The sequence below is a fragment of the Pongo pygmaeus genome, chromosome 16 (assembly GCF_028885625.2).
Source record: "Pongo pygmaeus isolate AG05252 chromosome 16, NHGRI_mPonPyg2-v2.0_pri, whole genome shotgun sequence".
Classification (NCBI taxonomy): Eukaryota; Metazoa; Chordata; class Mammalia; order Primates; family Hominidae; genus Pongo; species Pongo pygmaeus.
This window is the reverse complement of record NC_072389.2, coordinates 22,947,312-22,972,997: the sequence shown is the minus strand read 5'-3', so window position 1 is coordinate 22,972,997 and position 25,686 is coordinate 22,947,312. Positions and strand designations below refer to the sequence as shown.

The following is a 25,686-nucleotide window of genomic DNA, read 5'->3' as shown; positions in this document are numbered from 1 at the left end:
TTTATTCTTTTTACTGAGCGCTCTTATACATAGATGGTTGTGCAGAGATAACACACTGTCAATACAAAGATTTTCAGAATTTATTGGACAAAATGACACAAAACTAAAACTATCATTTACACATGAAATTCAAAGAAGGCATTATTTTTCCTTACAAAATTGTGGAAAAATTAATTGAGATAGTAACATAGAACTAGTTCTACAACTAAAATGCTAATGTGAATGTATATAGGAGATATGGTTTGACTGTGTCTCATCTTGATTTTTAGCTCCCACAATTCCCACATGTTGTAGCAGGGACACAGTGGGAGGTAACTGACTCATGGAGGTGAGTCTTTCTCATGCTGTTCCCATGAGAGTGAATGTCTCATGAGATCGGACGGTTTTATAAAGGGGAATTCCCCTGCACACATGCTCTCTCTTGCCTGCGACCATGTAAGATGTGACTTTGCTCCTCATTCACCTTCTGCCATGATTGGGAGGCCTCCCCAGCCATGTGGAACTGTGAGTCAATTAAACCTCTTTACTTTGTAAATTACCAGTCTTGGGTATGTCTTTATTAGCAGTGTGAGAACAGAGTAATACAATAGGCAAAACGAAGGAGTTTATTTTAAACCTGCTTTAAATTATTTCATGGTTAAAGTATTTAAAACCTTTTCTATTTTTAGGAAAACAATGAGAAAGCTAAGCACAGGTCTAACTTGTTATTCAACTAAAAATTATTTTAAAAATATTTGAGTATAGACTTCTGGCACCAGCCAAGACAAAGCATGCTCACCAAGGCCTATTTTCCTTCTGATTGAAATTAAAACTCTGGACATAAAAAGCAACTATCAAGAACTCTTAAAAGTAAACAATAACAGATGGATTGAAAGCAAAATCAAAATACCAATAGTGACCTGTAACAGGGGTGGGTTTAATGGCTATTTTTTTTTCTAACCCAGGTGTGCAAAATTTCTACTCTTTTTAGCTAGAGAACCAAGAATGAAGCCTCTGTAAAATGGAGCATATGTAGAGTGTTGGGAGCAAGCCCCCCAAAATCTGGCTATAAACTGGCCATAAACAAAATCTCTGCAGCACTGTAACATGTTCATAATGGCCCTAACACCCACGCTGGAAGGTTGTGAGTTTACGGGAATGAGGGCAAGGAACACCTGGCCCGCCCAGGGTGGAAAACCGCGTAAAGGCATTCTTAAGCCACACACAATAGCATGAGCGATCTGTGCCTTAAAGACATGCTCCTGCTGCAGTTAACTAGCCCAACCTATTCCTTTAATTCGGCCCATCCCTTTGTTTCCGTAAGGGATACTTTTAGTTAATTTAATATCTATATAAACAATGCTAATGACTGGCTTGCTGTTAATAAATACGTGGGTAAATCTCTGTTCGGGGCTGAGGTCTGAAGGCTGTGAGAGCCCTGATTTTCCACTTCACACCTCTATATTTCTGTGTGTATGTCTTTAATTCCTCTAGCACCGCTAGGTTAGGGTCTCGGCATAGCGAAATAATTCTTTTGTTTTTCTCTTTCTTCCCCACCCAGCCTTGCCTGGAAGCCAGCTCTGGTTCTGAAGCTGTTGTCATGAAACTAGCTGTGTAGTGGCAGTAATGCACAGGCACTGAGAACTTCAAGAGAGACAATCTCTCTCATCATTTCTCTTTAAAGAAAAAAAAAGGGGGGTACAGACACTTATGAGAAAAGAAAAACACATGAAGACAAATATAAAAATACAATACTAAGATATCAAACCTAGCAATATTTAAAAACAATACTTTACAAACAAGTGATTTATACCATGAATGCAAGCCTGGTTCAACATTCAAAGCTCAACAGATATAAATTGCAACATTAGGTAGATGAAGAATAAATGTATCATTTCAGCAGATGCAGCAAAAGCATTTGACAAAATTCAATAGCTATTCTTTATAAAAACTCTCAGCAAAATGAGAAAAGGGAACTTAACCTGATAGAGGCCATCTACAAAACAAACAAACAAACAAAAAACCAAAACTACCACTAAATTACACTTAATGGTGACTCTCCGACTGATTTAAAAACTGGGTCCAAGGCAAGAAGTCAGCTCTTTTACCACTTATATTCAACTTTATACTGACAGTGCTAGCCAGATCAGTAATGTAGGGAAAAAAATCAGTAACATCCACATCAGAAAGGAAGAATTAAACCTGTTTCTATTTTCAGACAACTTAACAGTCTATGTAAAACTATTCAAAATAACCTATTAAAATGCTCAATATGTGAGTTTAGTAACATGGTTATACGCAAACTCAATAAATAAAATCAATCATATTCCTATCTATTACCAAACATTTGGAAATAGAAACATACAAAAAATTATTTAGAATGACATAAAAATAAAGTGTTTATGTATAATTTTATAAAAATATGTGCACAATTGGTATTTTTTCCTGAATATAAGTAATTTATTCTGATTATTGATAACATTCACATTCAAACCTATAAATCTGAGAAATCACTATTCCATATGCACAGGAGGCCACAGTCAGTAGTCTAATAGTGCTGCTTACCAGAGTAGAGTAAACTTCTTTCAGAATCAGGGAACAATTCTAGATCACCCATGGTGAGAAATAAGTGCTCTTCTGTTAGGCCAGCGACACATCCGATGGGTCTTGACATCCCACGTATGGGGTGGTGTATGAAACTCTCATGTCTACTTCCCTCCCCAGTTTTAAGAGTCACCGCGTCACATAAAAGCTGCAGCATCAGCCAGGCACGGTGGCTCACACCTGCAATCCCAACACCCTGGGAGGCCAAAGCAGGTGGATCATGAGGTCAGGAGTTCAAGACCAGCTTGGCCAACACGGTGAAACCCAGTCTCTACTAAATATACAAAAATTAGGTGGATGTGGTGGCACGTGCCTGTAATCCCAACTACTTGGGAGGCTGAGGCAGAGAATTGCTTGAACCCGGGAGGTGGAGGTTGCAGTGAGCCAAGATCGTGCCACTGCACTCCAGCCTGGGCAACAGAGTGAGACTCCACCTCAAAAAAAAAAAAAAAAAGCCCGGGTGCAGTTGCTCACGCCTGTAATCCCAGCACTTTGGGAGGCCGAGGCAGGTGGATCATGAGGTCAGGAGATTGAGACCACCCTGGCTAACATGGTGAAACCCCGTCTCTACTAAAAAATACAAAAAATTAGCTGGGCATGGTGGTGGGTGCCCGTAGTTCCAGCCACTCGAGAGGCTAAGGCAGGAGAATGGCATGAACCCGGGAGGTGGAGCTTGCAGTGAGCCAAGATTGCACCACTGCACTCCAGCCTGGGCAACAGAGCGAGACTCCATCTCTCAAAAAAAAAAAAAAAAAAAAATGCTGCAGCATCCCACAAAAGGCCCTGCTGATCTTCTGGAATGTTACGTGGCCCAACTACCAGCACCCTGTTAGTGTGCTTTTCAATAGGTCTTAGCCTCACCCACTTTATTCAAGCCTACAGTGGCGGATGCCTTTGTCAAACTTGAGCCTAACAGTCCCACTGGCCAGGGTCCTGCTCGTCGCTGTCCTCCTGAGTCAGCAGACACCCTCTTGATCCTCTGGAGTGCGGCCTTGATTCTCTTCTCAAGATCACTGTTGCATCTGTTGCTGGTTGGTTTGCTGCTGGGTTTTGGGCCAATATCAGGGTGAACTTTCTTCAGTTTGACCCCTTGTCTTATGGCAGCCAGAATGTGCTCACTGACTGAGGCACGGGGAGGACACACCACCAGCACTTCCACCTTCTGGAGAGGAGCTCTGCCGTGCCTCAAGGAGGCCAACGCTTCGTCCATAGATCGTGGACATGGAAAACTTTCCAAGGAGTCACGTGGTCTCTCAGCAGGTGATTCGCACACTAGAGGAAGTGGCTGGTCATCTTTCACTGGAGCCCAGAAGCCTAAGTTCTGATGAGTTGCAGCTTGAGAGGATGAGGACAGAGCAGGCAGAGGAGGGGGTGAGGTGGTGGTGGTGGTGGAGGAGGAGGTGGTGGCAGTGACAGTTCCTCACTGGATTTGGAATGTGTTTGATCACCAACTGGAACAAAAAGCTGGACAGGGATATTTCCATGACAGTCGACACTTGGGGCTTATCACTTTACCAGCTTCCGATAGGGGAACACCTCTAGTTTTCCTAGAGGACGGGTGAATCACTGACACCACCTGGGAAGCTGGCAAGCACGTCTGCTGGGAAAGGTCACCTGGCAGGTTTGGAGCCACAGATTCTGAGCCAGAGGTGTTTCAGACAGATTGAGCTAGGCATTTCTGAAAATGAAAAACCATGGTGAGGAATCTGCCACAAGTGCAAACCCTCAAAATGCTGCAACTTTCTAGAAATCTATAAACACATGCGTTTCTATGCACGGATGGTCTAATCCACAAAGTGGCTCCTTCCTGTTTGCACAGCCATCCTCGCTACCGAGTCCATTTCTCATGGGCTAAACGATAAGCATTTATATCCTCTGATCAAGTATTACCTTCTCTGTAGTAAAATGAAGACACGAAAGCATATGTATAGAGGAAAATAGTCATCAATTTTAGTATGGAAAATTAGAAATGCTAAAATACGAATAATAGGATACTAGTTGAAAAAATGACAAATCTATTCAAAATATTAAGTAGTCATAAAAAGTCATAAATAGTACAACCCCTGAAACATCTGAAAAAATCAGATGATATAGTCAGTGTTCAATGAAAACCAGATATAAAATAGTATGTATTACAATTAAAAATGAGAAAAGTTCTATGAAAAATGCCAGCACAGTGGACATCTGAGTGGCAGCTATTACAGAGCCTGTGGATATTTATTTTCTCTAACTTTTAGGCTTAGAGTTAATTTCATAATTTAAAAAATGTAAATTGAAAAAGTTCTGGTCTTTCAGGTATTCATTTGATAAAGAAAAACCTAGCCCTACAAAGAGCTAATCTTGAGAGGAGGTCCCTAAAGAAGGCGCTGATTAGCCAATAAAACATAAAATGTAATACTATGAACTCATTAAAATGAACTAGCTCTATACATATTAACATGAATATATCTCAAAAACCTAAGTTAAAGACACTGGCAAAGGATGCATTCAATATGATCCTATTAATGCAAACCTAAAACAAACACACACACACACACACACACACACACACACACACACACACACACACACCATGCAATCCATGATTAACTCAAGGACTATTTCCATTTCCCTCACATTCTGCTCCTTTCAGGACAAATAGCAATGTCATGGCAACAAGCCCCCAAACTTCCCCGATGCAGACACAGCCATGCAGCTGCCGTCCTGCAGCCTTCTGTCAGAGAGCATGCCAGCAGAATTAGAATCCCAGAAACTGGGCCAGAGGGCTAAACTGCAGTGGTCATCCAGCTGATCTCCATCCAACTGATCAGGTCATCCCTGATGTTGGGGTTCCCTGAACCACTCAAGGATGCCCTCTGTGGCATCCCGGCTGCAGCATGTCACTGTGACTCTGAACTATTAAGTTTCCCTTTGTTTTTTTTGCAGAGACGGGGTCTCGCTTTGTTGCCCAGGCTGGTCTCAAACTCCTGGGTTCAAGCAACCTGCCTGCCTCAGCTTCCCAAAGTGCTGGGATTACAGACGTGAGCCACGGTGCCTGGCCAAGTTCTGCCTTATATTACACAGGCAGTCTGTCCACCCACGATAAATTAAATCCTTTACCTCGTGCAGCCCTTCAGATATTCAAAGAACTTCCTTGATCTCAACAGATATCATGTATCACAAGATTTTATTTCTACTTCCTCCCTTCTAAATGTGCTCAAACTGGCTATGTCCCCTTCAAGGGTGGCACTTCTTGGTAAACACAGAACTCCCTTATTCTACACAGGATGCTGCTGTCCATACATCCCAAAAGCCCATGAGCTTTCATCACACAGATGGCTCATTAAGCTGAAGGAAATTGAATTCTCAAATTCTTTTACCCAAAACTTAAGCCACACAGACTTTCCTATCACCCCATGCAAGTGCATAGCTCCACATGGGCTTTTCTGCACTAGAAAACCAGTAATTTATCCAAATTTTGGGTGAACTTGTTAGCATTTAACTAATTGTTCCAGTTTCACTGGGAGGTTAGGAGGCCTGATTCTGTCATCTTAAATCTGCCTACCCCTCCCATTTTCGTATCACCCACACATGAAAAAGTAATCTTCTGTACTGCCAAACAATTCCTTGATCTGAGTGACAGCTGAGGAGACGGGCTGGCCGCCCTTGGATCCCTTCCTCCACACTAACTCCATTCTGTTCATCGAAACTCTGTGACGGCGACCCGCCAGTTCCTCTCCACCTCACTAGCTCTGCGTTCATCTGGTATTCATGCAGCTCCTTCAATTCATGCTTCCCGCTGCAGTTCAAACCCAAACCATCAGAATTTCTGTGGGTGGGGCTGGGCGTTAGTACTTAGAAGAAGCTCTCCAGGGAATCTGGATGTGTTGCCTACGCTGAGAAGCCATGTCTGGCTCTGGAGTAAGACCTGGCTTCAATGCCTGTTTAACCTTGAACTAAGTTGTGTAACCAACCATTCTGAACCTTGGTTACTCATTTGTAAAGTGGTGATGAAACTATCTCACAAGGCTGTTTCAAGAACTAAGAGTGAATGTGAAGTGCCTAGCATGGTGCCTGGTATATGGAAGGCATCTGATACCTATTCCAGAATCTTTTCTGGGATAAAGTGGGTTGTTTCCTTTTTTGGGGCTATAATAAACTTGGGTCTTTGTGAAGAGGCTGGGGAATGAAAGCAGGTCTATGTTTTATAGTCGGTAAATTCAATGATATTCTTTAATAAGCCCCTATTTACTTTTTTTTTTTTTTTTGAGGCAGAAGAGTCTCACTCTGTTGTTCAGGCTGGAGGGCAGTGGCGCAAGCTTAGCTCACTGCAACCTCTGCCTCCCAGGCTCAAGTGATTCTTGTGCCTTAGCCTCCCAAGTAGCTGGGACTACAGGCATGCACCACCATGCCCGGCTAATTTTTGTATTTTTAGGAGAGCTCGGGTTTCACCATGTTGCCCAGTCTGGTCTCAAATTCATGGTCTCAAGCAATCCGCCTGCCTCAGCCTCTCAAAGTGCTGGAATTATAGGCGTGAGCCACCGTGCCGGACTCCCTATTTACATTATTTAAAAAAACCTATTTACCTTTAGATAAATGTTTGAGGTGATAGATACGCTAATTATCCTGATTTGATCATTCCACATTATATACCTGTATCAAAATATCACACTATACCTCATAAATATGTACAATTATGTGTCAATTAAAAATAAAAGCAAAAAATTATTTTTTGAATCTTCATAGCAGCTTTTTTTAATTAAACAAATTTATCTCTAATAATAAAGTCAAATAGAACAAAAATTACAGACTCAGGATCATTTTGTGGAGGAAATACAAATGTAGGCCTGGAACAGAGGACATAAAAAATAACATTACCCTCTTAAGTATATACTTTAAAAAAAAAAAGAAAAAAGAAAGTTGTAGATATTAAAAAAAAACCACATTTTACTTTTAACTGGGCACTTTCACTACACTTATATCACAATGCTGCCTGTATAACATTTTAAAGAACTGTTTATTACAAATGAGAGGAAATGCCAGCTAAAGTCAAGGGAGTTGAACAGTTTTCAGTTTTCCCTGCCAATCTAAACCACCAGTGCCAGTTAGGACTACTCAGTGAGGAGTGCAGAGCAGGAACCCAAGTGTGTTGTGATGTACAAAACAGCAGTTATTTTATGTCATGGGTTTTGAATCACTGATATTCTATTTTTGTTGTTGCTTTTTATTGATATACCAGAAATAATGTTATTTTTAAATGTTTCTTGTTCTGAATGACCTGTTCTTAATACTTTATCCTTTCCTCTTTAGAGCAGTCTTCATTTATTTCCCCAGAAGTGTAGATGAGGTGGTGGTTTATAGAACTTACATCTTTAAATGCTCTCAATCGTTGGAGTGTTTGACGTTCTTGGTTGATCCATTCTTTTTTCTTTTGCTCCTTTTTATCTTGTCTCTTTTCTGTATTTAAACAAATGTATATTTGTAAATTGCTCAACATTACAAAAAATGTCTTGGCATACAATAAAAATGTCTTGACAAAGAAAGAGGCTGTACCCCAACATTACCACCCCAAGGCTGCGCCCAGACTGCAGACCTGGAGGCAAGATGGCTGACAGCTGCGGGTCCAGGGCAACACAATTCCAGTTTCCACAAATCTAGGCCTGCATGTCATGCTACACAAACAAAACATTTTCCTTCAGAGGACACTCACCATCTGAATACTGTGATGCTGACGAGAATATCTTATGCTTTCTTCAGCCTGTTGCAATCTGAGCCGATGATTTTCTTTGCACTGATCCTGGTGGAATAATACAAATCACCTACATGGTTTTTAATATTACCCTGGTATAGCATAAAAGGTTAAAAGAAGAAAGCACTGCATTTGGGCATAGTGTAAGGCATTCATTAATATTAGTTCTGGCGCGGCCCAATGGTACTGTCTCCTTCAGAGTCTATGATGAGAGTTGCCTGGCTGCTTATGGAAATAATTTGTTCCCAGCAGAGTGCTTTAAGAGATGAAAACAATCCTCCAACCAGGAGAGGACATACAGGCAGCCCCAATTCTTAAATGGGATGTGTCCCAACAATGTTTTAATGTGATTGTTTTAAACACATTTCCCCATAACATTATAAATACTAATTACATTTCCAAGCATACCTACAAACACAGAGCAATCTACAAATACCTGAAAAATTGTTATCACTGTGTTTCACCTGTGCTTAACCACTCACTATACCAATATATAATATGCTATATATACATAAAATCTTTAATCTATGTAAAAAATAATACAGTAATACTCACAGATAATACTAACATTTATTGAGTAGGTTTTAGCTTCAATGACAAGTACTTTTCATGCCTTATGATACTTTATCTTCACATGAAATTTGTATTATTACCACTATTTTTTTTTTTTTCTTTTGAGACTGAGTTTTGCTCTTGTTGCCCAGGCTGGAGGAGTGCAATGGCGTGATCTTGGCTCACTGCAACCTCCGCCTCCTGGGTTCAAGCGATTCTCTTGCCTCAGCCTCCTGAATAGCTGGGATTACGGGTGCTGTGCCCGGTCTGTCACCGTCTTTTAACAGAGGAGAAAACTGTGAGCCGAAAAGAGATTTAAGTAGTTTGCCTAATGTCACATGGCTACCCTAAGTGGCCAGGCTGTGATCTGAACCCAAGTTAAGAGCTCACCTCAACTACCAATCTATGAACCGAGTGCCTTCCAAATTCCAACATTTCCAGAATCAGTGGAAAGAGCTCCTCTAAATGGGGTAAGAGGAGTGATTATATCTTGAGAGTGAAGGTTAATGCTCCAAGTCTGGATAAGAGAAGGCACAGGAGCATTTTATATACATATACATATACATATAACACTGCCAAGGAGGTGGAGGTATCTGTTCATCCACAGCACCATGGGAGTGCCAAAGGAGACTCCTCTTGGGGCTCATGGGTTTTCTGAAATGTGGAGCAAAGGGCAAATGCCTGTAGATCTTCAAATCCTCTGAATAACCGTTCCTAAATTCAGAAGTACAATTCTTAAACACGAACATGCAAAGAATATATTCTTCTAACAAAATTTTTTATTTTTATTTTTTATTAGAGACAGGGTCTTGTTCTATCACCCCAGCTAGAGTGCAGTGGTACAATCACAGCTCACTGAAGCCTCAATCTCCTGGCCTCAAGCGATCCTCCTGCCTCAGCCTCTTGAGTAGCTGGGACTATAGGTGCGCATCACAGAGATGAGGTCTCACTGTGTTGTCCCTGGTCTCGAACTTCTGGCCTTAAGTGATTCTCCCACCGCAACCTCCCAAAGTGCTGGGATTACAGGCATAAGCCACAGCACCTAGACAAGTTTTTTTTAAGTATTCGTATTACATAGAAGAGTAATCAACATTTTTGTAAGCTACAAAAGTCACAATTTTCAAGTTTTCTTAATTCTAACAAGAAAAGTATAGTAGGCTGGGCACAGTGGCTCATGCCTGTAATCCCAGCACTCTGGGAGGCTGAGGCAGGTGGATTGCTTGAGGTCAGGAATTCAAGACAAGTCTGACCAACATGGTGAAACCCCATCTCTACTAAAAATACAAAAATTAGCCAGGCGTGGTGGCAGGCGCCTGTAATCCCAGCTACGCAGGAGGCTAAGGCAGCAGACTCGCTTGAACCTGGGGAGGCAGAGGTTGCAGTGAGCCAAGATTGCGCCACTGCACTCCAGCCTGGGAGACAGGGCAAGACTCCATCTCAAAACAAAAAAAAAGGGAGAAAAGTATAGTAAATATGAGTAAATACATATAAAAGTCTGTATAAAAATGATATATAGAAGCTTCCTTTTCTGTCGGAAACAATTAAATTTCTTAGTGTTATCTTTTTATGTATTCATGGATTTTTAAAAATTAAGAAAAAAATCACCAAATACAAGATCTGAGGTGAGCTGAATATTGTTATATCTGTAATTGTTTTGTGTACTCAATAATTTACAGTAAAATATATTTAGAATTGTTATAGTTGGTTATTAGAAATAGGGTTTCTACCTATTGTAGTTTTTAAAGTACTCATGGTCCAGGGGCGGTGGCTCACACCTGCAATCCCAGGACTTTGGGAGGCCAAGTGGGCAGATCACTTGAGGTCAGGAGTTCAAGACCAGCCTAGCCAACATGGCGAAACCCCGTCTCTACAAAATATACAAAAATTAGCTGGGCGTGGTGGCACGTGCCTGTAAACCCAGCTACTTGGCAGGCTAACACATGAGAATCACTTGAACCTAGGAGGCGGAAGTTGTAGTGAGCCAAGATCGTGCCTCCGCACTCCAGCCTGGGTGACAGAGCAAGACTCTGTCTCAAAAAAATAAAAATAAAGTGCCTGTGTATGCAGTGGGCATTCAACAAATAGTTGTTGAATGAATAAATTAAAACCTTGAGATCTGCTAAATGCTTAAAACCCAAAAGAAAAAAATAATATTTTTAAGAAAAATATTTAAAATCATTTTAACTATAGCCATGGATAAGTGCATAAGCACACAAAAAATTAATCACTGTGTGGGTAAAAACCTTATTTCAATACCTCTTTATCCTTCATACAAGAATAAATCTCTGGAAGAGAAAAGAAAAGAAAGCCGCTCTGAGCGTACCTACCTTTCTACTCTGGAGAGAAGCTATTTTGACACAGATCCTGCCCGGTTTAATAGACTCCAGCTGCTGGCACTGCCTTCTGAGTTCTTTCACTTCCGAATTCTTATCATCCTGCAGCCCCACCACAGTCAATGACTAAGTTCCTCTGGACTTTCACATGGATCATAATAGACAACTTCATCCTGTTTTTCCAAAAATGTATTAATGATTGTTTAAAACATATTTTATTATTTGTAAAACTGCACTGAATTTTTTTAAATGTAAGGAAAATAAAGATCACTTGTAATCCCACCACTGAGAATCGCTATTAACATATAAAAAATGTATGTGTATAAATGTAATATACATATACACATGTATATATACATGACTATACACATGTATGTAAGTAGCATGTGTGCATATACCTGTAAGTAGTATATGCATGTATACATACCTGTATAGACATACGTATATACACACACACACACACATACACATACTACTTACATAGCTACACATATCAATGGAGTTCTAAAAGAACATTTTCCATGGGATGGAAATAAATTTTTAGGCCAGGTGCGGTGGCTCACACCTGTAATCCCAGCACTTTGGGAGGCCAAGGCAGGTGGCACACCTGAGGTCAGAAGTTCAAGACCAGCCTGGCCAACATGGCAAAACCCCGTCTCTACTAAAAATACAAAAACTAGTTGGGCACAGTGGCGTGTGCCTATAATCCCAGCTACTCAGGAGGCTGAGGCAGGAGAACAGCATGAACCTGGGAGGCAGAAGTTGCAGTGAGCCGAGATCGTGCCACTGCACTCCAGCCTGGGCAACAGAGCAAGACTCCATCTCCAAAAATAAAAAGAAATTAAAAAAGATAAATTTTAATGGCAGCATAGTATTCTCTAATTTAAGCAATCCATGTTGTTAGGCTGTTCCAATGTTCCATTATTCATTTCACTGTGATGAACATCTCTGTATAAATCTTTGTGTACACTTTTTATCACTTCCTTAGCAGATAAGTATTTAAGGATCTTGATACCCATTGCCACAATGCCCTCCAGAAAGGCAACTTATATTCTATCAGCAATATATTATTAAGATGCCTTAGTGATATTTAATCTTGATTTCATATTGATTTTTTAAAAGTCATGCTTACTGTAACAAATTCAAACCCTCCCGAAGTACATTAAATAAACAGTGAAATTCTATTGCTTCTTCCCCAAACCTTCTGAGTCATTCTCAGAGGAAAAACATTATGAACAATTTGGCATGCATCCTTCCAGATTAACTTCTTTTTTTAATGTAATTTTTTTCCTAAATATGTAAAATGCTTATAACCTGAAACTACTGAAAAAAATTCTGAATACTCAGGATTAAACTAAAAGTTCAGGATCTATGTGAAGAAATTTATTAAACTTGGAGGAACTTTAGGAAAAAAGATTTAAATAAATGGAGAGAGACATACCATGTTCTTGGGTAGGAAGATTCAAAATTGCAAAGACCACTACTCTCCCCAAAGTAATCTCTAATTTGAAGCAAAATCACAATCAAAATTCCAACGAGTTTTTGTTTTGAACTTGATTCTGAATTTCATCTGGAAGAATAAAGGAGTGAAAATAGTCAGAAAACTTGTGAAGTAATGGGGGGGTGCTTGCCTTACCAGACCCTAAAATGTGCCTCCAAGACAGTCATGAGAACAGTATGGAGCCAGCAGCAGAAGCCACTCACGAACCAATGGAGGAGAACAACTTAGAAACAGACCAAAGTCAATCTAATGTTTAACTGGAGAAATGTTAAACATTTAGGGAAAATGTTTTTAAAATCAGTGATTGGGACTGCTTAACAATTTGAGTGAAAGTTTCAGTTCCTACCACAATCAAAATAAATTCCACCTGGACTAAAGAATTAAATGTTTTAAAAAGTAACATCATAAACATACTAAAAGAAAACATAAGTATATATTGACATAATTTTGGGATAGGAGACTATTGCCAGACATAATACTAAAAGCAAAAGCCATAGGGGAAAAAATCGATAAACACGACTTCATAAAAATTAAATATTTCTGAAAGGCAAGAAAACGCAAATGACAAGGAGAGATTATTTGCAATATATGACAGACAATAGAGGATATTATTCTTAATGTCGAAAGGAAATATTCCAAAGAAAAACGGACAAAGACTATGAATAGGCATTTCATAAAATAAGTACAAATGGCTTGTAAACATACAAAATTTTGTTCAATATTCACTCATAATTAAATAAATGAAAATTGGAAGATTGCCATTTTCTCTGTCAAGTAAGCAAAAATGCAAAAGAATGGTATGAGTCTGGGAAACATACACACTCATATTCTGCTGATGGGAGTGTCTTTTTTCTTTTTTTTTTTTGAGACAGAGTCTGCCATCTGAGCTCACTGCAATCTCGACCTCCCAGGTTCAAGCGATTCTCCCGCCTCAGCCTCCCAGGTAGCTGGGATTACAGGCGCCCACCACCACGCCCTGCTAATTTTTGTATTTTTAGTAGAGACAGGGTTTCACCACGTTGGCCAAGCTGGTCTTGAACTCCTGACCTCAAGTGATCTGCCCCTCAGCCTCCCAAAGTGCTGAGATTACAGGCGTGAGCCACCACACCCAGCCTGGGAGCGTCATTTTAAATGTACAACCTATCTAGAGGGCCACTACGTAGTATGAAATTTAGAAATCAGAAAATAATACGGAGGTGAGGAAAAATGTATCTCAGATGATTGTTGTATTGTTACATAGCAAAATGTAAAATATACATTGCCCTTGACCCAATAATTCCATCCTCAGATATTTATTCCAAGGAGATAATCTGTCGTATACTCAAAGACATGTGTAAAGGAAAGTTCACTACACTACTGTTCAAAACAGCAAAAATCTGGAAATCACGGTATATCCATATAATGGAATACTATGCAGCCATTAAAATTTTGATACTTTTATTATTTCTGAAATAGAAAGACAATTATTATGTATTAAATGAAAAAGAGACTATTATGCATTGTATGCCTGTGTCAAAATATCTCATGTAACCCATAAATATATATATCTACTATGCACCCATAAAAATTAAAAAAATTTAAAAAAGATGTTACTGAACTGGTTATGTAGTTTTGGTTAAAAATTTATGCTTTTATATATCAGCATATTTTAAAATCTACAAAGTTATACAGCAAATTATTACCACTAAGTATCTCTCTCTTTTTTTTTCTTTTTTAGACGGAGTCTCGCTCTGTTTTCCAGGCTGGAGTGCGGTGGCATGATCTTGGCTCACTGAAACCTCCGCCTCCCGGGTTCAAGCCATTCTCCTGCCCCAGCCTCCCAAGTAGCTGGGATTACAGGCAAGTGCCACCACACCGGACTTTGTATTTTTAGTAGAGACAGGGTTTAGTATTTTTGTATTTTTAGTAGAGACGGGGTTTCACCATGTTGGCCAGACTGGTCTGGAACTCCTGACCTCAAGTGATCTGCCCGCCTAGGCCTCCCAAAGTGCTGGGATTATAGGCGTGAGCCACTGTGCCTAGCCAACCATTAAGCATCTCTAGATGATGGGATTGGGATAATAATCATTTTTCTTTCTTTGTTTTGCTATGTGCTAACAATGAATATATTATTTGAATAATAAACCACTGAAAGAAAACTTTAGGAAATTTTCAGATGTTACAGTTTACAAAAAGTAATTGATAATATGGTCTGTATTTCCTTAAATTTATAAACATTGTAATCTATATACTTAAATATAAACTTTACCTTTTATAAGTCTTTTAAGAGAGTCCAACTGTGTAGTAGGCAGTATTTCTTCATTTTTTAATATCTCAAATTTAACTTCATATAGTTCTAACTGAATTTCATAAAATTATATTTCTAATTCATCTACAACATTTATATTTTTTTCTTGTTCTGGAAGATCTTCCATCTTATTTTCATAGAAAAAAGAAAAATAAGTTAAAATAAATAGTATATTAAAAACAAACTTTAGAAGCATTCTAGCTATTTTCTATTCCTTGTTCAGTACTAAATATAAAAGAGCAAATAGGAAAGAAACACTTTTTCATTTCATCTAGTGATGCTAATACTTTATCTCATCCTTGAAACACAGAAAAACATTTAGGTTTTGAGAAACATAAATGGCAATGAGGTATTATTATGTATTGCCTATTGGTGTCCCACCAAAATCATATGTTGACACTCTAACTCCCCATGTGATGTTATTTGGAGGTGAGTCCTTTGGAAGTAATTAGGTTCAGATTATGTCAAAAGGATAGCATCCCCACCATGGGATTAGTGCCCTTATTAGAAGAGAAAGACAGGGATCACTTTCTTTCTCGCTAAACATACACACAGAAAAAAGGCTATATGAGCACTCAGTTAAGAAGGCAGCTGTCTACCAGACAGGAAGAGGATCCTCACCGGGCAGTGAATCTGCAGGAACCTTGATGTTGGACTTCCCAGCCTCCAGAACTGTGAGAAATACATGTCCATTGTTTAAGTCACCCAATCTGTGATATTTAATCTTGTTATAGCAGCCTTAGCCAACTAAGACAGGTGTTTACAGTGTTTTCTGCTTTAAAGTCATAAGATTATAGGAAAAAAGTGTCTATGATCCTTCAGTGAAGTATCTCTTTGATTATTTTAAAGCTGTACTGAAAACATTGCTGGATTGATTTTCAAGTACAGTACCCACTTCAATACTGGGTTCAGTGTTACTATAAAGTGAATCCTACAATATGGTATTTTGAAACATCTTAACCAAAGGAAAACTTTATGTCTAACCTTCCATAGAAGACGGTGTTGGAATAAGTGAAGAAAAGAAGCTCCTTAATGATGCCTGGAAAGAAGAGTGCTATCTAAAAATAAAAGTGTGCTTTACCACATGGTCTCACTTATAAATGGGAGCTAAGTAGTGTGTATACACAGACAGTGTGGAATAATAGACACTGGAGACTCAGAAGAGTAAGTGGGTGGGAGGGGGGATGAGAAATATTTAATGGGTACAATTACATTATATAGGTGATGATTACGCTAAAAGTGAAAACTTCACCACTACACAATATATCCATGGAACAAAACTGCACTTGTATCCTTTATTTATACAAAATTTTTAAAACATAAAAGTGGGGCTGGGCGCGGTGGCTCATGCCTGTAATCCCAGCACTTTGGGAGGCCGAGGTGGGCGGATCATGAGGTCAGGAGATCGAGACCATCCTGGCTAACACGGTGAAACCCCGTCTCTGCTAAAAATACAAAAAATTAGCCGGGCATGGTGGCGGGTGCCTGTAGTCCCAGCTATTCGGGAGGCTGAGGCAGGAGAATGGCGTGAACCCGGGAGGCGGAGCTTGCAATGAGCCGAGATTGCACCACTGCAGTCCTGCCTAGGTGAAAGAGCGAGACTCCGTCTCAAAAAATAAATAAAAAATAAAAAAAAATAAAAGTGTATTTTTAAAACAAAGTTATATTTATCTTTGTCTTACCTTTCCCTGAATTTCAGCTCTTTTGTGATTTAAACAACTCTTTCGCTCTCATGAGTTGCAGAGTCTCCTGAGCTAGCATTAGCTTAAGTTTTTCCAACCTGGGAATTGCTGTGGCCCAGGCAGCCTGGCCAAATCTCTTCACATCCTGTTCCATTTCTTTCTGCATTCCTGTTGGACTATAAAGATAAAATATAATTACACCTCATTAAAAAGGGAAACATTGATCATGAGCTAATCCTTTTTTTATTGCCTCCATACTACCTACAGAACATCTTTTTTAAAAGAAATTTTGTTTTATTAACTTTTTTATTATTATAAAAATAATACGTGGTCATTAATATAAAATTTTAGGTACTCAATTTTTAAAAGGACAATAAGAAGTCATGATCTCACCTAGTTGAGGCAACTGCTTCTTATATTTTGGCACACTTGCTTCCATATCGTTTCTATGTCTAGCTAGACAGACAGACTCATATGGATAGTTTGACCAAAAAACCAGGATCATCATTCTGCTTTATATCTTGTTGATTCTGCACAATATATCAGAAACTCTTGCCACTCATAAAAAAAAATCAAGAATCATGCTTAATAGCTATGTAGTTTTCTCTTTTATGAATGTACCATAACTTAACAAACTGACAGACATTAAGTTGTGTCCTACTTGGTGTTTTTATCAAAAATTATTTAAGACTGAAAAAAAGTCCTTCACCCAGCCCACAAGCCCCTGCACAGTCTGATCCCTGCCTGTCTTGCCAGCATTTTCCCTCATACCACATTGTCCTGCACTCTCTGCGATCCAGCCCCGCAGGTTTTCTGTAAGCTCCTATTTGCCAACTTCCCTCAAGCCAGGGGACCTTTGCCAGTGCTATTCCTTCTGCCTGGAACACTCCTCACTTTTTCTATTCTCTCAACTTCCATTTACCCTTCAGATATTGGGGCAAGTGCCACTTCTCAGAGGCCTTCAGTGACCACCCTGATCAAGCCCAATTTCTCTCTCACAGACCCTCAGAGCCCCATGTCTCTCTTCTTTGTGCCATTTATTGTCACTGCCATTTTCCATGTGCTTCAGTGAATAGATAATTAAGATTTCTCTCTTCACCAGACTGTACAATGTCTCTTAATGCTTGACACTGAAATCTCGCCACTTAGAAAACACAGTGCCTAGTGCGTTAAGAGGGACTCAAATGGTATTTGAATAAAATGACAATCAATTACACGTATCTGCATATAGCATTTTTTAGATTATCACCTGCTAATGCTTTTACTGTCTCCTTAAAATAATTCACTGTGATATCTTGAATAGAGACGACAGCTGCTTCAGCCCATCTGGTCCATTCCTCAGCTTCTTTCTCCAAGGCAACTACCCTTCTAGGACCTAGGTCATCCTCATCCAAGGACTTCTACAGACAGAAGGGAAAATTATCTTAGTAAAAGCTAATAGTTACATAGAACCATTAGGAAATTGAAAGGAAATTGGTCACATGGATTAATTTAACTACACTACTACTCAATTAAATTTTCATTCATTCAGCAGTCCCTTACTGCATATGAATAAGGCTCTAAGCTGAGCACCACCTGGAAGACAAAAGGACACTCTGGGGCATAAAGGGGGGGAAAAAAACCTACTTTCACTTCATATGCCTAGAATAACTTTTTCTAGAGAGGAATGTTGTCAACTTATGCTTCTCTCTATTAATAATAATACACAATTGTTTAAATGAGTCATCTGTGTTGTCAAGCACTCAGCATAGGGCCTGGAACACAGCACTTAAGTGTTAGCTGTTGTTATCATTTCTTTCAGGGATATGTAATATAATCACCTGAAAGACAGTATCTGTATATTCATGCTTATAACATGTACTGGTATTGGACTGAATGTTTGGATCCCCCCAAAATGCATATGTTGAAGCCTAAATCCCCAGTGTGATGGTATTTGAAGATGGGGCCTTTGGGAGGTAATTAGGTCATGAGGGTGGAACCCTCAAGAATGGGATGAATGCCCTTATAAAAAGAAGAGGAGACACAGGATCTCTCTCTCTGCTCTTCACCATGTGAAGACACAGCAAGACAGTGATCTACAAATTAAAAAACTGGCCATCACAAGACACTGGATCTGCCGGCACCTTGATCTTAGACTACCCAGCCTCCAGAACTGTGAGAAAAAAAGTTTTGTTGTTTATAAGCCCCTAATCTACGGTACTTTATTATAACAGCCTGAACTAAGACATGAACTGCTATGTCATCCAATATGCAATTTTTCTTCTACAAAGCATAAGAAATATGTACAAGTTAGCCAACAAGGAATTACAAATCAAAACCATAATGAGATACCACTTCACACCCACTAGGATGGCTGTAACCAAAGAGACACACAATTACAAGTGTTGGTGATAATGTGGACAAATTGGAACCCTCATTTACTGCTTTTGGGAGTATAAAATGGTGCACCCACTTTGGAAAACCAGCTGGCAGTCTTTCAAAAGGTTAAACATTGAGTAATCATAGGACCCAGCAATCCTACTTCTCAGTACGTACACAAGAGCAATGAAAACATATGTCTACACAGAAACTTACACACAAACATTCAAAGCAGAATTATTCATGATAGCCAGAAAGTGGAAACAACCCAAATGTCCATCAACTGATGAATAAAATGCAATATATTCATACAATGAATATTACTGAGCAATAAAAAGAAATGAAATCCTGATATTTGCTACAACATGGATTAGCCTTGCAAACACTGTGCTGAGTGAAAGGACCACATATTGAATAATGCTGTTGCTATGTCCAGAGCAGGGAAATCCACAGAGACAGAAAGCAGACTGGTGGTTGCCCAGGGTTGGGAGTGACTAATGGGTACAGAGTTTCTTTTGGGGGTGAAAATGTCCTGAAATTACATAGTAATGATCATTGTGCAACTTTCAATATACTAAAAATCACTGAATTGTACATCTTTTTATATATATTTATATATATACATATATACGTATATGTATTTTATACATACACGTATATACGTGTATGTATTTTATACATACACGTATATACGTATATGTATTTTATACATACACGTATATACGTATATATGTATTTTATACATACACGTATATACGTATATATGTATTTTATACATACACGTATATACGTATATATGTATTTTATACATATATACGTATATATGTATTTTATACAATACATATATACGTATATATGTATTTTATATATATACATATATACGTATATGTATTTTTTTTATATATATGTATATACATAAAATCTGTGAATGGTATCTTAAAACAGCTGTTACTTAAAGAAAGGAAAAATACAGACCGGGTGCGGTGGCTCATGCCTGTAATCCCAGCACTTTGGGAGCCTGAGGCGGGCAGATCACCTGAGGTCAGGAGTTCGAGACCAGCCTGACCAACATGAAGAAACCCCGTCTCTACTAAAAAAATACAAAATCAGCCGGGCCGGGCATGGTGGCACATGCCTGTAATCTCAACTACTCAGGAGGCTGAGGCAGGAGAATCGCTTGAATCCAGGAGGTGGAGGTTGCAGTGAGCTGAGATCATGCCATTGCACTCCAGCCTGGGCAACAAGAGCGAAACTCCATGTCAAAAAAAAAGAAGAAGAAAGCAAAATATATGCAAGAAGTAGACTCTCCAAATAATAGACTTTCAAAATAATGAACAGAACAACTTTATCCACAGGTTAGAGTGGCATGAGTTTCACCTAAATGTGACACTATTTTTATAGTACAATCATCTGGCAGGGGTCATGAGATTATATGTGGAAAGATGGCCCAGTGCAGGGGGCAGAAATCAAGAGATCTCTTAGGTGTCTTCTGATTCCCGTTGTTGAGACCCAAGGCAAGCTATTTAACAACTCTGGACTCTAGATTCATTTGTAACACTGGAATAAGAATGCCTTTTCTGAATGGTGTCACAAAGTTGTTTGATGGCTCAATGAAGCAAGAGCAATAACTGTATTTACTAAAATTTAAGTTACTGAATTACAATCTAGGGTCCTGCTATTTAAATTTTCATCCTATTTTAAGAAATCTGCATGAATCCTTAGAGGAAAACAGCTGAAGCAAATAAACATCACATCAAAAACAATTCATCAGGCTGGGCGCAGTGGCTCACGCTTGTAATCCCAGCACTTTGGGAGGCTGAGACGGGTGGCTCACTTGAGGTCAGGAGTTCGAGACCAGTCTGGCCGACATGGTGAAACCCCGTCTCTACTAAAAATACAAAAATTAGCAGGGCGTGGTGGTGCACACCTGTAATCCCAGCTACTCAGGAGGCTGAGGCAGAAGAGTCACTTGAACCTGGAGGAGGTTGCAGTGAGCCAAGATTGTGCCACTGCACTCTAACCTGGCTGACAAAAAGAGACCCTATCTCAAAAAAAAAAAAAAAAAAAATTCATCGCCAGAAAAAACATTTAACTCTTTAAAATTTGTAGGAATCTTAAGCTATCAAGCTGACCTATGTAAATGTCTTCATTTTCTATCAATTTTAAATATAAATTCAATATTTAAACATAAGGGTGAACTAGGCATAGTGGCTTACACCTGTAATGCTACGCTTTGGGAGGCCGAGGTGGGCAGACTGCTTGAGCTCAGGAGTTAGAGACCAGCTTGAGCAACATGGCAAAACCTCATCTCTATCAATAAATAAGTAAATAAACATAAGAGTAAACCCAAACAAAGTACAGAGATTGAACATTAAGTGTAAATACAGAAATAATATATGATAAATAGTAAATGTGATAAAATAAAAATTAAAAAAAATACCAAAATATCAAGCTTACATAAAGTTGCAACTTCTCGCATAGCCCTAAATGGCCGCAATAAGTACTGGAAGAACATGGTTGCCACGGTAACCAATTCCTGGTACGCTTCATCTTCCTCTTGGTAAACTTTCATTAATGCCACCATGGTGTTGGCTTTTCCGTGTCCTTGAATAACCTAGAGAGCAAATGTGAATAAAGCTCAAGTCAGGACAGTGTAATACATACCCAACAAACAAAACTAAACAAAGGAACCCTTCATGTTCTCAACTTTCAATACATCAATTTAAAATATTGATTAAATATGAAAATGTTACCATCCTCCATCAAAAATGTCCAATAAAACAAGAATTGTTACATAAATTATGATATATCCATGGCAGAATATTATTACTATAGTCATTCAGCACTGTGCTTCTGAAGATTGTTTAATAATATGGAGACTTTTGGCCAGGCACCGTGGCTCACGCCTGTAATTCCAGCACTTTGGGAGGCCGAGGCGGGTGGATCGCTTGAGGTCAGGACTTCGAGACCAGCCTGACCAACATGGAGAAACCCTGTCTGTACTAAAAATACAAAATTAGTTGGGCGTGGTGGCGCATGCCTGTAATCCCAGCTACTGGGGAGGCTGAGGCAGCAGAATCGCTTGAACCCGGGAGGCGGAGGTTGCGGTGAGCCGAGATAGTGCCATTGCACTCCAGCCTGGGCAACAAGAACGAAACTCCGTTTCAAAAAAAAAAAAAGAGAGACTTTTATAATTAAATGGAGAGGCAGAGTACAAAATTTAATCTCAACTATGCACTAAGTATGCAGCGAAAAGGACTCAAAAGAACACTTGAGATTGTGGATATTTTTTCGTTTGACTTTTCTGACTGTAAAGGTTTTGTGAGGCTGTATTCCTTTTTAAAAGCTCATAAGGGCCAGGCGTGGTGGCTCATGCCTGTAACCCCAGCACTTTGGGAGGCCACAGCAGGCGGATCACGAGGTCAGGAGAACGAGACCATCCTGGCTAACACAGTGAAACCCTGTGTATACTAACAATACAAAAAAATAGCCGGGTGTGGTTGCAGGGGCCTGCAGTCCCAGCTACCGGGGAGGCTGAGGCAGGAGAATGGCGTGAACCCAGGGGACGGAGCTTGCAGTGAGCCGAGATGGCACCACTGCACTCCAGCCTGGGCGACAGTGCAAGACTCCGTCTCAAAAAAAAAACACACACACACACACACACACACACACACACAAACCTCATAAAACATCACAGAGCTGTCTCCAAGTACTTTAGCATGTTGATTCTCTTAATGCCCCAGGTTAATATTCCCATGAAGTCCTTAGCAGTCAACTCATTTACAGAGCCTCAGCTGTGGTTCCAGTCTCTGCTGGTTATTGCTTGTGCTGCAAGGCAGAAAACAAACTGAACAGTGTATGTAATCTAGGTGGACTGATTTGGTTGGAAATTATTTTACTCCCACAAGAAGAGAAATAAAATCAAATAATATAGATGTTTTTCAACCAATACATTCTTAAATTCTTCTATTTCCATCCTTCTGCTTAAGGATAAAGTGATCTACTTTCAGCTGTATTTTTTATCCAGGTAATAATATTATGTTTTTTTTTTTAAGTGAAAGCCTCACTGAACAATATTAAAACACACACGCAAAAGTAAACTTAAGGCAAGTGATACATTTCAGCCTTATTTCTCAAACTATTCAGAAAAATTCCAGAGTTAAAATATTCAGCTTCATTTTATATATCCTAGCAATGCTAGCAATTGGTCTAATTCTAGAATCAATTGCTTTTCTATTCTAAATATAAAGTAAATATTAAAATTATATATTTGGACATGTTTTGAATTTTAGCTTCCCCCTCAACCCCTCATTTTTGAGTTCCAGATAAACATGTGAACTACACTAACGTGAACAGCTAGCTCAACAGAATGAACGACATTCATGCTATAGGACCCCAGAGTGAACTGAAATTTGGGAAAACTAACTTTTCTGATAGTAACTACAGTAAAATACATCATATAAATGTTCAATTTTAAGGAGAAACCACCTATCTCTGTGAGAAACCAAGTGTTTAAAAAACAAGTCTGATACAAAATGATACCATTTTTGAAACTCCCGTGTGGGTTCCTCACATCCTAAGGTGAAAATGAAGCTCAAAAGCTGACTGGCCTGAAACTCCCCTGTGGTTTCCTCACATTCTAAAGTGAAATCAACACGTTAAGTGGGTGTGTACACATTTACACATAAAGCTCACAGTACAAAAATGACCCCACTAACAAGCTCCTTTAATAAAACTATTTTAATTTAGAAAACTTATTTTATATTTAGCTTAGGCTGAATTCTTCTTTTCACCTCCTCTTCCTCAAAAGAATGCACAGAAAAATATTCAGGTTAATAAGAGCAGTGAGCCGAGACTCCAGCCTGGCTCTCCTTATAGTAAACTGTGGGTGTGGATTTAGAAGGCATATTTTCTCCTAAACCCTTCTATGAACACGTACTTCCCCGTCCCCTCAGGTTCAGTAAGTTTACCACTCAAATAATTACTCTCTCAAACTACCTCTTTCAAGTTTAAGCGGGCACTAATGCGGTTATTCTAAACTGATGAATAAAGTTTGCTTTCTACTGGCTTTCCATTTGACCAAGTCTATATTACTTAAAACAAAACACTCTCTCTCCTAAAAGCCATTTCTTCCTTTAAACCATTTTATCCCACTTGCGACGTCCCCTCATACACAGACTTGGAATTGTTTACATGTAGTCCGTGTTATTCTTTCCTACATGGATGGGTTGTTTTGAGTTTTGCTTGCAGTATTTCTGGCATTTCCCGTTACAACATCCTGCTCTGCCTGCATCTTCAGGGCAAAGGTTGGGGGCCTAGCCCAGCTCCCAGCTGCAAGGACACTAGGCTCTAACTTCGCTTGTCCTCTCTGCAGGCCCTCCCGGAGCTCCCCCCACCCTCCCCGGTTTCCCGCAGCGGTCCCGCGCAGGTGAGGGCACCGGGGAGCCCTTGGCCTTCTCCGCCCGCCGGCGCCTCCCGTCACCCGTCCGCTAGGGCTCTCGGCGCGGGGGGAGCCTCCCACAGGGTCCCAGGTAACCGAAGCCCGGACTAACGCCGGCGGCCCGGACTCGCTTACCTGACGCAGCCGCGCGTCCGCCTCGACCCATCACGCGCGCAAGCCCTGCTCCCGGAACTCGCGCGGGCTCTCGCAGTCGGCCGCGCGGCCCTTAGCCGCGAAGAGCGCGTCGCGCACGGTGGCGCCGCCGCAGCGGTGGGCCGCCGCGCCCAGGTAGCGCTCCAGCTGCCCGCAAAGCTCCTGCAGCGCCTCCTCGCAGGGGCCCGCGGGCGCCGGCCAGAGCAGGGCCCACAGCCGGAGCCCCAGACCCCAGGCCCCGCCTCGCATGTCCAGCTCCGGCGGCAGCCGCAGGAAGCAGCGTTCCAGAGGCGGCCACGGCGCCGCTAGCTGCCGGCGCGCGCCACGGAACCCCGCGGCCGAGAGCCGGCCGGCCCAGCTGGGCGGGGACACGGCGGCCTCGGGCTTGGGCTCCAGCCCCAGCCGGGCCCCCTCGTGCCGCTGCTGCTGCTGCGCGGTTGCGGTCGTGACAAGTCACAGCGAACTTGCCCTCCGCGCCGTTCCAAGCCATCGGGAAGCGCAGCCGGTGCCTCTCGGGTTCGGCGAAGAGGCCCTCCCGGACCGGCGCCGAGCCCTCCAGGCTGTCGGGCTGCTCGTCCTCCATGGCCGTAGGCGGCAGCGGCCCTAGGGCTCGGCGGGCGCGGGCCTGACCTCGTCGCACGGCCTGTCAAGAGGACAGTCCCAGCTGAAGCATTTTTCGCTCCACAATTGGTATTTTAACAATATGAATGAAAAAAAAAAAAACTCAGCTGTTTTGATAGAAATAACAAACATGCCTAGGAATCATCTTCCTTGAAGGGAGAGGAGGGTCTTGTTGAACTTGAAAAAACTAAATAAAGTTGATACGTAAGGACACCCTTCTCTTTACCCTTACCTATTCTTCTCTTAACAACTTTAATTCATTTCTGACAGTCACCCACTGAAAAACGGTCCAACTTAAAAAAAAAAACTGATCATAAAGGTGAGAAAAATTGTGATGTGTTCTGTCCTAATCCAAGATATCTAAACCAATTTTACTGATAGAGAAAATATATTAAGTGAATGATGTAAATACATTAATATAGGTAACAACTCTTTGAAAGTAAAGTTT

The 25,686-nt window shown here is 40.5% G+C and overlaps 1 pseudogene; it reads right to left on the bottom strand.

The window, feature by feature from the left end:
• LOC134738386 (WASP homolog-associated protein with actin, membranes and microtubules-like) lies at positions 1-25,200 on the bottom strand (annotated as a pseudogene).
• Between the last annotated feature and the right edge of the window lie 486 nt (positions 25,201-25,686).